General features: G+C 34.7%; 1 protein-coding gene across 1 annotated transcript in view; it reads left to right on the plus strand.

Annotated features, from left to right (window-relative positions):
* LOC105209327 (cysteine-rich motor neuron 1 protein) overlaps positions 1-13,562 on the plus strand; it is a 396,142-nt gene that overhangs the window by 374,631 nt on the left and 7,949 nt on the right. The gene's annotated exons all lie outside the window — the stretch shown is intronic.

Genomic DNA, 13,562 nt, shown 5'->3' on the forward strand with positions numbered 1-13,562 from the left:
GATTATGAAGTACTTAACCGAAACACGTGTACACAGCAAATTTTACATGCATACGTCCAAAAATAACGACTTTATAGGCGAGAATCAGAAGGCCGCAACTACAACTTCAACAATTTCATAAACCAAAACGCCGTAACTACCCTTCTTTCATTCTCTTTGATTCAATTTCAATGTGACACATTGTGTTATCCGTAATTATAGTTGTTTTCATTATCTTTCATTCTTTATCAAATTGTGGTATTGTGTTTTGCCTTTCTTCAATACAGGCAAAAAATCCGGAGTGCCAACTGTTAATATGATCCGTGCCTTGGCATATGATCCATCTGGAATAATTTATTATAAAACAAATATCAACGACAATTATAACGTTTTGCCACAACGTACACAACAAAAATTTAGGAACATCGAACCTTCACAGTTGCATACTGAAAGAATATCAATATCCAAAAAGAATTGGGAACACCTGCAGGAACTTAAATTTTTACTTCCGGCTGACTGCCACAGCTTTTATGATAATATACCCTTTACATCTTAAACCTATTCTAATTTGCTATTTGTATTGCAGGTTTTGTTGTTTTCAAATGAATTATTTCGTTTTTCTTAGCCAGTTTAATTTAATTTTATTTTCTCGAAATAAATGTATTAATTAAATAATTTCTTTTGTGTTAAAATACTTACAATAAATAGATACAAAAAGACATAACTTGTTAAAAACTTTTTTAGTTACAGCCTAAAAGCACATTTTCTTATTTTAACCATTGCTTTCATTTTATACACAATTTTTTTCAAGTAGTTACGGCTTTTTGGATTTCAGAAAAACAGAATGCAAAAGGCCGTAACTAACATTTCTTAAAAACTGCTTTTTTCCCATTAATTTGGTTTTCAGAAACAAATCCGTCTTTGTTTTCTAAGCTTAAATCTACAATTTGGATATTTAGCTTTAAGTAGTCTTTAATCTATCACGTTTTATGTTTCTCCTGTAAAATACTAAAAATGTTAGGTGACGAATAGCCGATTGCTATTTTTCAACAGCGACATCTACCGTCGTGTAGCGTGAACAACTCGCTAACAACGTATAACGTATATATAATTGCAAATACGGTCATTGTCGCAGAGTTGCATTTCATTTTCAAGTCGATTAAAATTCAATTAAAAATGAACGTCGATTTTTATTTTGTATGGTAATTCGATCTTAATCAGCGTTTTAATCGAGCAGAGATCGGTTAATTGATCAATTAGTTCCTGTGTGAAAAGGTATAGCCTAGTTACGTTCAAGACTTTATTAGGCACAAACATTTTATTGAAATAATTAACGTTGATTTTAACACTTATTTAGTTCAATTAAGCCAAATTGCACAGCCTATTGACAATACAATCCTAATGAAGTTAATTAATATGAACAGATGACTGTCAGTCAATTAATTAATTTTAGATTTAGAATTCATATTAGTGAAGTATTATACACTTACAGTGATATCTTTACTTCAGTAGTACGCAGTTTATCCATTATCAGCTTGAGGCATAAAAATGTCAGTAGTTTTACTCACCTGAATCCATAAATATATTAAATATTACAACAAAACCAAGCAATAAAAAATTGCTACAACAAAAATTAAACGCAATAAATGAATAAATAAAAGTCAATTGCTGATAAAATAATAGAATAAAATTTATGCGTTGCTTGATTTGTCAAGTCATTAAAGAACTCAACAGCTACAACGCCTACGTATAGGCTATAATTGTAGTCATAATCAAACTACGCACTTCATATACTATATATTTTCCCCCAACAGCTGTCGCATAGCTCCAATTAAATTCGCATAAATACATAAAAAATGATTATGAGAAAAATGTGATAATAATGTTCGCAGTTACTTTTATCCACTCGCCAAACAATTAAGCGCGGTAACTCCGACGCATATAATTGAGTAACATAGCTATACCTTATGTAGATATGTATGTATGTTTTCATTTATAAGGGTGTTTAGTGGTATGAATGCGCCCGTTTTCGCTCTAACCTTTGGTAAGCCACCGTTGAGCTGCGTGAAATTGAATTGTGCGCCGCAAAATTTAATGTGTGCATTTAGGCGCAAAAACCCAGGAAAATGTGTATGTGTGTGTGTGAGTTGCTAAGACACCTGGATTATTCATATACAATCATACCTAACTGTATATATACTATATATATTAATATTCAAACTACTGACCGCCCCACTCACTACATTTAAACGCCTACTCGCCCGCATTTATTGTGGTTCTCATTGTTGTTGCCATTATTATCGCTTGCAAATAAATGTGAAATTAACATTAATCGCATTGCAAATGGCGTTTTTGTCGAGTATTTGTTGCCATCGTTGGTGTACTACATACTTACTCGCCCACACTTAAATGCCCGCAAGCCAACAATTATGACTACCATTTTCAGTTTTGATGATGTGTTTGTTTGTTGTTGTTGATGTTTTCATGTGGCTACTGCGTGTTTAAGTAATAATTTTGTTGCTCTGTTGCTGATTCGTAGAATGTGGCTTGATTATGCTACCGATGCGATTAAATTTTAATTATAGTTGGATTTATTGGCATCATTTGGGCGGTCGTTGGTTGTTGGTCAGTGCGCTTTGTCGCTGTCATTAATGAAAAATTATGTGGCGTTTGCATAATCGCGCTTGATCGGGCAGGCGTGTTTGGCATTTAGCAATTTTGGCGCATAAATTTGATTTTTTTTAATTTGATTTTATATTTTTGGGAAAATTTTCGCTGATTTAGCAGGTAGTTTTGACTAATTTGTGGTTATGTTGCAGTTGATTGCTCATTAGTGCGCAATAATTCACTTATCAAGTGCTAATTTGTTAAATAAAAGTGATTATTTGTTGCAAATATCGATTAATTGGCAAATATTTTATAAATTTTATATAATTTGCTATTATATATAATCATTGTAGATATTAGGAAATGATGTCCAAATTTCAGTTATTCAAGTTAGATGTTTGTTTAGTCTATTTTCATATTAGAACTCTAACATTCTCTTTAAAAAATGGCCGAACTTAGATTAGATTAGATTACAAATTGAGAATTGCACTTACCCTAAGGTCTATTGGTCCTCTCCAATTATCACAGATGGTATACTGGTCACTTGATGATATACCGTCACTTTAAGAAACCTTAACAATGTTCCAGGGTAGATGAACGCGATACTATCTCTTTGGGGATATATAGCTCCAATTATCTGACCCCTTTTCTTAGCAATCGCCGTGAGTAAGGGCTCTTCGCTACTAGATCATATAATCGACAATGATCCAACGACTAGATTTTCAATTTGTGCAGGTGGCACCTTAGTCTGCAGTGGCCAGTGTAGAGTGCCACTAATTGCCTCAGCTTGTTCTAGGCAGCGCAATTAATTGTTTAAATCTGTTCAGATTGCATCCTCCGAGAAACAGTTTGGAGTGGTGAAGTCTCTGCAAGTGCAGCCAGCAGCAATTCCTACTTTTCTCCTCTCTGCTTGTAGACAGCTTCTAAGAAGATGGCGACCAACTGCAATGGAGAGCTCCGGCCCTACCGGCTTAATAGCCGCGGCTTGTTTTGCCAGTTGGTCCGCAAGTTCATTACCTTGTGTACTTTTATGCCCTGGTACCCAGATCAAGGTTATACTGGTTTTGTTACAAATCATGTTTAGTCCATAACTAGCACCGAATCTACTTGAAAGGATGATATTGCCTCTAGGGTCGCTTGACTATCACTGATGATGACTATGAGTTCACTATGCTAATTGCTGTCTAATATAACCTCTGCACATGGCATAGACCTTAGCTTGGAAAATCCATGGATACAGACAATTTCGGGCATGGCCCAGTTAACACGGCGCCTATGCCATCTGCTGTTTTAGATACGTGCTTGTACCATTGTTGTGTGCTTCTGCTTTTGAGTTCCTTAAGAGATGCATCCTCGCATTCCCTTTTATTGCTTAGAACTGTTATAAATTGTCTCACAAACCTTTTGATTGGAAGTTTTCCTCCGATGATGCCCAATTGCTTGGCTGATCATCGTGCTGTTTCCTTGACCTGATATCGTCAAAGCCAGTAAAGTCTTGAAAGCCATAGTGACTACCACCATATAGCCATGGCCGAACTTACTTCTCTATATCATATTTAGATTTTGTAGGAAGAGAAGAAATAGCCTCCAGAAAGTGCTTTTTCTTTGTGGGTTGTTGTCTACGGTTGGTTGTAGTTATTGATAAAATACTGGTTGTTGCCCACGCTGGAAATTTGGCTGTGGTTGTGGATAAAATAGCAATCAGCTGATGAAACATACCAACTTCTTATGAACAGAAATAAAAAAGTATAACAGCTGATCGTTAATCGAGTAGCCGTCTGTGTGAAAGGCAGGTGGTTTCTCAATTATAATCTTAATGTACTAAATTAATTTGACTGTGCGAAAAGGCTGTAAGCATTTAATGCGCTAATCAGTTTAATTCGATCATCTTGGGGCGAAATTAGGTGATTGACGTCCTACGATATATGGCAATGATCTTTCTGGTGGACTAAATAAGAAGTGTTCCAGCTTCAAATAAATTTTAGCAGTTTATTAAGATTGGTTTTATAGATACTTGGTCCATTAGGAATCTAATAAAAGCATTGCTTTCATAAGAGAAAGATTAGTTTTTATAATATAACACTCGGCTTGGATAGTATTTCCTCAGAAGACTGTTCAACCCCATTTTTATAATAAAATGGGATATATACTATACATCGATATATGAAAAATTTATAAAACAATCCCTATAGTTGAGAGCTATTTCCCTGTCAGAACTCCACTTCACACCTTCCAATTCTCCACAACGTGAAGCATGTAATGGTAAGAGACATATATTGCTTGAGATATTGCGGAAAAGCATGAAATTGGAAACCGGATAAGATATTCATGACATCAGCATAACAAATACAGCTTCCAGCTATTTTTAATTCTTATTTCATTTTTTACATGCATTCAGTAAAACCAGCTGCTTTCTAACTGTGTGGCATTACACAAGGACATCGCCTTCATTTGCATATCAAATGAGTAGTAATAAGTATTTGAGCTTTAAGCGCAACAGAATTCCAACAAAAAACGAAAAAAGAAATACAATAATAATTTCAATAGCAAGCGAAGGTAAAAATGCTAAACGCCAAAAGACGTAATCAACAGTCAAGGCGACCGAAGAAGAAGTTCAAATAAAGTGGAGAAAATAAAAGAAAAACAGATTTCCAGCGCATAATACAATAACAAAAATGTAAAGGAATTCGGATAACAGCAAATTTATGTAATGACATATACACACAAAAACGAGTGTTGAGCAGAGCACTGTTGCGTACTTACTCGTATTGTGGTGGACGCGTAGGCGTATGAGTAACATTTCTTATGAACGAAAAAAACGCCAAACAAATATTAACAACAACCAAATCCACTCGTGTGAATTACAATAAATAAAGAATTTGTCGACATACATACATACGCTTGTCGGCGCAAAGTAAACTTCCGTGTCCACGCAAATGTTTTTTCCGAATTTGTATTGTTGGCTCCCAAGGCGCTTGGGTGTTGCTGCAAAAGCATTATGCTACTGCGCTGCCGTTACTTTTAATGCAAATTACACATTTTGAATTAAAAATGCATTAACATGAAAATTCGTATAATTTGGCGCACAGACATAAATAACCGAATTACAAACAGCAACAACGAGCGCACATAAATAACAGCATACTGCTTGACTAACGATTTGCAAGGAGAGAGAATGAGATAGGGAGAGTGAGAGAAAGTGAGTTAGTGTGAATGGTATAAAGAGGGAGAGATGCCGTGTGCTGCAAATTGCTATTTACAAGCACTTCATATACTCAAATCTTAAGTACTTATGATGACGCAAATGTGTTGTTGTTGTTGTTGGCAAATGGGAATATTGGCGAACATTTTTTTTCGTTGTTGCAGGTAACTTCGTTATTTGTACAAACATATATATCTTTTGATAACGCTTTTTCTTGCTGCCTTCCAGCGCTGATTTCTGCAGAAAATTCTCATTTTGTAATTCAATTTGTGTGTTCGCTTTTGCGGTCACCGCTTTTAGTACATATACTATCTTGCGGAAATTATGGCAACTAAACAGCTGCTTTTGGGGCGTAATTATGGGTCATTTAAGTGAAGTGTTTATTGTTATATTCGCAAATTATTGCTGTACTTAAGGAAAATTTAAGAAATATGAAGTGATTATTTGCTAAATTTTCAGCAGGTGCTATGATTTTTGAATTTGATAGTTTTTGAAAATAATTTTGTATACTTTTTTACTTGGGTTAACTCTTTCATATAAAAGAATTATTTAAAATGAAATTTCTACTAACTCCAGAGATAAAATATAATAATTTTCAGTTATTCAAGTGATCAACTATTCTAAAATTAATTCAAAATTCGAAAATTTAAAAGGTAATTCACAACTTTCTTCTTCTTTTTGACTGGCGTAGACACCGCTTACGCGGTTATAGCCGAGTCCACAACAGCGCGCCACGTATCCCTCCTTCTGGCAGTTTGGCACCAATTGGTTATACCAAGCGAAGCCAGGTCACTCTCCAACTGGTCCTTCCATCGGAGTGGAGGTCTCCCTCTTCCTCGGCTTCCACCAGTCTAAAGCCACACTGATAAGGCCCAATCAGTTTGTTGACGGTGGGCTTTAGTCTTTCACACAGTACGCTCGACAGAACCTTATACGCGATGTTGAGGAGGCTTATCCCACGGTAATTGGCTCAAATTGTGGGGTCTCCCTTTTTGTGTATTGGGCAGAGAACACTGAGATTCCAATCGTCAGGTATGCTTTCTTCCGACCATATTCTGCAAAGAAACCCTTCGCTGCCGTATTTGAATAGCTCGGCCGGTAATCCATCGGCCCCCGCCGCCTTATTGTTCTTCAAGCGGGTAATTGCTATTCGAATTTCTTCGCGGTCGGGCAATGGAACATCTGCTCCATCGATCGTCGTCGATTGAGGAATCGCTTTCGCCATCTCCTGGTGTTGTACTTTCACTGCCATTCAGCAGGCTGGAGAAGTGTTCCCTCCACAAACTCAGTATACTCTGGTCATCAATAACTAGATCACCTCTGGGGGTCCTACAGGAGTGTGCTGCGGTCTTGAAACCTTCAGTTAGTCGCCGGATCTTTTCGTAAAATTTTCGAGCATTACCCCTGTCGGCCAGCTTGTCAAGCTCTTCATACTCACGCATTTCGGCCTCTTTCTTCTTTTTGTCTGCAAATGCGTCTCGCTTCCCTCTTCAGCTCTCGGTATATTTCCCATCCCGCTCGTGTTGCGGTCGATCGCAACATTGCGAGGTAGGCAGTCTGTTTTCTCTCCACTGCGAGACGACAATCCTCATCATACCAGCTGTTTTTTTTTTTGACTTTTCCGAAAGCCAATGGTTTCGGTTGCAGCTGTACGTAAGGAGTTTGATATGCCGTCCCACAACTCCCTTATACCGAGATGCTGATGAGTGCTCTCAGAGAGCAGGAGTGCAAGTCGAGCAGAAAATCGTTCGGCTGTCGGTTGTGATTGCAGCTTCTCGATGTCGAACCTTCCTTGTGTTTGTTATCACAACTCTTGTTGCGAGTGATTCGATCCGGGGACAGCCAAGTGGCTTGATGGATTTTCTTATGCTGGAATCTAGTACTACTTCCCAACTTTACTGAACATAAATTAACCTGCATTTGCTCGATTAAAAAGCTGATTTAAAACAATTTACAATACAAAATAAAAAATTAATTTTTCTACATTAGTTTTGAATAAAATTTTAATCGACTTGAAAATGAAATGGAACTCTGCGACAAATACTTGTAATTAAATATACGTATTTGAGATTATATATACGTTCTTTGTCTACGAATTGTTGTTGTTCACGCTACACGACGCTAGATGTCGCTGCTGGAAATAAATAAAACATAACAATCAACTGATGAAACTTATCAACTTCTTATGAAAAGCAAAAACAAAAATGTGAAACTGCTGATCGATTATCGTGTAGCCGGCAGTGTGAAGGGCAAAAATTGGTTTATCAATCAAAATTTGAATTGATCAGTTAATTTTGCTGTGTGAAAAGGCTATATAGGTTCATGACTTCATTAAATAATGCCTATTCACAATAGAATTTTGAAGATAGAAGTTAAATATTGCCTACATTAGGGGCATAACGATAAATAAAATGTTTCAATATGAAAAGCCGGGATTAATAGACTCATAAGCGCATAAAGCTTCGATTCAATAGAAATAAAGCAATTAACGCTTCCAAAAAGTATTCAAAGATACGTCTTCAGTTCTTTGTTTACCTAAAATATAGGGAATTATAAAACTACGTTCTCAATACTACTGTAGAAAACTCATTTTCGACTGGTGTTATTTTTGAAAAGCTCTATAATCACTTTTATAAAGATATATAAAAGATTTAGGTCTTTTCGAAGTCGAACAGTCGTGAAAGCTCACAAAAATATAATAATCACCGCTATTAGATCGTCATTGTGTTTGAGGAGAAAACTCGGAAATTTCAGTTTTTAAATAATTTCAGATAAAATATACATGACTTCTTGTTCATTACGATGCCATTAGGATTTATAAGTTCGTGAATACTTACTTTTTAACTTCTAGAGCCTGGCTATTCACAATAGAATTTTTGGTAGCAATTAGAAATGTTGCCTACATTTAGGAGCATATCGAATAAGATTTTTTTCCAATATGAAAAGCAAAAATAAATGACCTCAAAAGTCCATAATGCTGTGATATTAAGAAATATAGCGAGAAAGGCTGGTAAAAGTTATTCAAAAAATTTTCGATAATGGTTTAAATTACCTGAAATAGGTGGATTCATAAATCTAACTTCTCAATATTAAACTAAGAAGCTTGTTTTGGACGGATGTTTTTTATTGAAAAGCTCTATAATATCTTTTTAAAATTATGTTTAAAAAAATTTGTGTCGGAATAGTTTTGTCTTAAAATGTATTGAAATCACCAATAACAGTTCCTCACTCTACTACTCCACAAAACTGTAAATATTGATTTTTTTATAAATTTCATAATAATTTTTACTAAACTCTACACACCTTCTTTGTTCGTAAGGATTTATAGTTTCCCAATACTTCCTAAACGCTTCTCCACTTCGAAAATTAATTGAAGTAACTCATACGCCATGTATTACATACTCATTTCAAACAAGTAATTCGTACAAGTTGTTGTTTTCATTTTTGTATGAAACTTAAATGAAATTCACGGCATAAACCCGGCAAAGCTACACTTTTCTTATTTGTAAACTTTTGTTTTAAGCAATTTTGTTGCAGCAACATAAATAATTTAGTATTTTGTTTGCGCTTTTAAGTTTTTGTGAAACCAACAAAGTCGACTTTTCAAAGTTGGATTACACTAGCATTTACTTTACCTGCTTACAGCGGCTTTAAGCGCTTATATTTATACTAATATATATGTGTGTATGCTTTCGTGTTTGTAAGCGTGAAACTAACAGCAAAATACACTTTTCCAGCTAAATTTAGTAACAAGTAAGACAGTTTGTGTGAAATTTCTCACCGGAGACATATTTCTAGGAAGCCTGCAGACAGCTAATTGTCCATGAGAAAGTATTGTTATTGAATGAGTTGCCAAAATAGTGGGAAAACTTTTTAGTTTCAAATTTCAGTAGAGTCTTTAGTGTACGATATACTACACTTAAGAATATATAAATAAATACGAGCGTGGCTTGGTAAGTTAGTGGGTTTCCTTGTAAGATTTTTTTTATTTTTCTTTTTCACTTTTTCTTTTTCTTCTCTTCTCACAATAGCCATTATAAATGTTCATAAAGCTTCAAATGAGTAGAAAATATATCACTTAACTGTAAAATTAAATTGAAGCTATTAATTTTCTGTTCTCTTTAGACAAATAAAATATTATTCAATTCATTAATTTAAGACCCTTCTTCAAAATATTTTCACTTCTAATAAAATGAAATACAACCTGCATTCCAAATTAAAATTGAAAGTGAAAAATTCGCAAATATTATTCATGTCTATTATTTTTTATAGCTTTGTTGTTCTTCATGGGCTATTGGTGCTTTATGGTTTCCTTTGTAAAACTGTCTTCATTTCTTTGTGTAAATATTTTTTCACTTATCTCCAGCCTCTCGTTAAATTCAGGCAATCCTTAGCTGCTTGTGTTACGCAATGAGCTGTTGAGCTATTGAAATCCTGCAACAAAATGAACACAGACAAATAAAGTTACGCCTCAGCCAACAGGAAAGTTTATTTGCTACTTTTTCATACAGTTATTTGTTATTGTTTTTATATATTTCGATTTTTTTTGTGTGGGAGATATTTTTGTATTATTTCATTTTTTTTCATTACGTTCAAGTGTAAAACTTTGCAGACATATAAATGCGAGATAAACGCTTTCAACGCCCGAGCAGGTGGTTGATTTGTTTCGTTTACGGTAGAGGCGAAGGTGGGAGTGCTGAGACTACAAACACTGATAAATTGAAAGGCGTGGAAAAATTCTGATATAAATCACGAGAAAGCTAAAGCTCTAATGCTTTCATATTTTTAGCAAATAAGCAGCTTTTCTTTATAGATTACATCATCGCTTTCTTAAAGAGAAATTATGCAACTCGCTCGTTGCAAGTTTATGTCTTTAATTCTCTTAAAGCCTTATTGAAATTTTTGGTCTTATACAGAGGTATATTGGATGAAAGTTTAGTGAAAAAGCTTTAAAAATGTATCATCTTTTGGTAACAATATTGTAGTGACATTTTTATATCATCTAATAAAAACTATTTTCATAGAAACAGACTTACTAATGGATTAATCAGTCACAGTAACAATGAAATATACTATTTTTCCTATCAAAATCCATAATAAAGTTAAAACAATGTATCGCAGCGCCATCTGGCGTAAGCTTTTCATAACAAAGAAATGTTCGACGACCCAAAAAGACATGTTATATCATCTAATAAAAACTTTTTTCAATGACACGGGCTTAAAAATGGGTTAATCAGGCATAGAAACAGGGAAATACACTATTTTTCATAAGAAAATCCATAATAAAGTTGAGACAATACATCACAGCGCCATCTAGCGCAAGCTTTTCATAACAAAGAAACGTTCCACTGACAACCTTCCCACAATACTTCTTTACTTAGCGTTATGTCAAAGTAATATAATATCGAATATAGAGAGAAATCATTACTATATACAGAGTTTAAAATATTCTCTAAATTCAAAATGAACACCTCCGGCAGTTCATAAATATTTTTATCACAGAAAGAAGTGAGGAAAATAAAAATGTCGGATCAAAATGATTATTTTCAATTAAGTTTCTCATATTCACAATCGCCAATTATACTATTACGTAAACCTAGCACAACACACTTTAAGCCAATTTACCATAATTCCGCGATGTACAACAATTTTTTAAACTTTTTTCACTTCCTCCATTTCGCCACAACTTTTTTATCAACACAAATTACGATTCACAATATTCATATACACTGTTATGCGCTTTCCTGCCAATATCGCCAAGGTCTCTGCTGACTATGGTGTTGGCTAAAAGTCGTATTGGCTGCGAGCCAAGTTTGTTGTGGTGTCCATTAGTGGCTTGTAACAGTTAGCAGAGCAAACTAAACTACCAACAAGATGCTGCAGCACTGTAGGCAGTGAAATGCATAAAAAGTGACGGTATAAACGTGGGTATCATGAAGAGATAGGAGACAAGAAAGCAGGAAAACAGGAAAAGCATAAGCGCGTTTGAATACATGGAAAAGACTGCACGCTCACTTTGTTATGGACATTTTTAAAGCAATTTTTAGTGCACCTTTGCCACAAGGTCCGTGAGTTTTTTTTGTATTTTAATCACTGTTAACTATATTTGCAAGCGTTTATACTAAGGTGATCGGATCAGTTCTTTTGATATAAATTTTCATGAGCCTTGAATATTGAGTAGTCAAAGGTTTCATTCAGAGAAGTCTTACTACTGCAAAATATAAAAAAGAAACGCAAAAGTTTCGTTAGAAACAGTTCCACAGTAAAGTGGCAGCACAAAGAGCTTAATACTCTCAAAATCGAGACTGCTTTTGACCCAATAAATTGAAATTATTTAGGATAGATTAGAGATAAGATTATCCTACAGAGAGCTGAATTGAGAGTATCAACTCGTTGTTTTAATTAGAAGGTTTTACTCACTCTCTAGAACTTTGACCAATCTCATTTTTTTGCCATTTTCTCAGTACGATATCCAAAATCAGTGTGATTGATTCCCTTCAATATAACCACTGTCTTGGGAAGAAAATTTCGTAAAATAGGGAACTCGTAACTTACTTTTTCAACAAAATGATTGCCCACAAACCTTACATCTTCAATTTTCCGTAAGTAAATGCAATTTTGGCTTCTTGGCAGATTCCTGGCCAAGCTTCTTCGATATTTTGGGGGCGCGTCACGATGTTCTGTGGCATTTAGAGATTCATGAAAGATATAAACAGCCTCAAATCGAGTTCTTAGTGGCCTTCTTTCTATAAACGATAACTTGTTCTAGAATTTTTGGATTATTTTTACATTTTGGATGCCTAACTGAAACTCACTGAGCAGTAGTTACGCACTTAAATTACGTAACTATAGTGGTCGCTAATATTCAAAATACACGTTTTAAGCATTTTATACTCTAAATTGAATCTGATAAGCTACTAAGAGTGATGTTAATTAAACAACTAAACTTTAATAAGATTAGTTATGATCTGTAGTTAATAGTCAAGAGTGTTATTTCAACCTATGTATACTTATAAAATTTCTTTTCTCAAGGTCGTCTTTCAATATTTTCTTACTGTTAAAGTCTTGAAAGACGTAAACCGCTCTAAATTATATTGAGTCAGTCCCGGTTTTTAAACTTCTCTATTTTCTTCTTCTCAAAAAGTCTAATAACGTTTTTAGACTAAAGCTAATTGATCAATTAAGCGGCCTCTGCTCGATTAAAACGCTTATTAAGATCGATTTACCATACAAAATAAAATCTACATTTATTTTTAATTAAATTTTAATCGATTTGAAAATGAATGCAACTCTGCGACAAAGACGTACGATATCCGTTCTTGGCAGAATTTAAAAAAGCTACGGTAGATGTCGCTGATTTAAATTTTTCTCTCAGTTCTCTCACAAAGCTTAGCTAGCCTGGCGTCATAACCAAAAGTACTCTAGAAATGATATTTTATAACGTGTCTATGTTTTTCTAATGTATGTCATGCAAAGAAATATATCACAGATGCCCCTCAGTTTCTCTCTCAGTTCAAAACTAGTATGACGTCATACCAGAAATACTCTCAAAATACAAAATAACCTAAAATTTATTTTAATACCGACCGCCCTACTAAACAATTATACACACATATATATCTGATTTTTTTCATATTAACAAAGGCTTATACACTACTGGCTGGTATTAAGTGCCACTATGCTAGCAACGATGAGGTGTTGCCACCCTCTTAGCAAAGGTGTAGCGCCGGGTAGGTTATTTGATTTCACTTTGTAACTGTCTGCTTGCCAGCGC

The sequence above is a fragment of the Zeugodacus cucurbitae genome, chromosome 4 (genome assembly GCF_028554725.1).
Source record: "Zeugodacus cucurbitae isolate PBARC_wt_2022May chromosome 4, idZeuCucr1.2, whole genome shotgun sequence".
NCBI classification, from domain to species: domain Eukaryota; kingdom Metazoa; phylum Arthropoda; class Insecta; order Diptera; family Tephritidae; genus Zeugodacus; species Zeugodacus cucurbitae.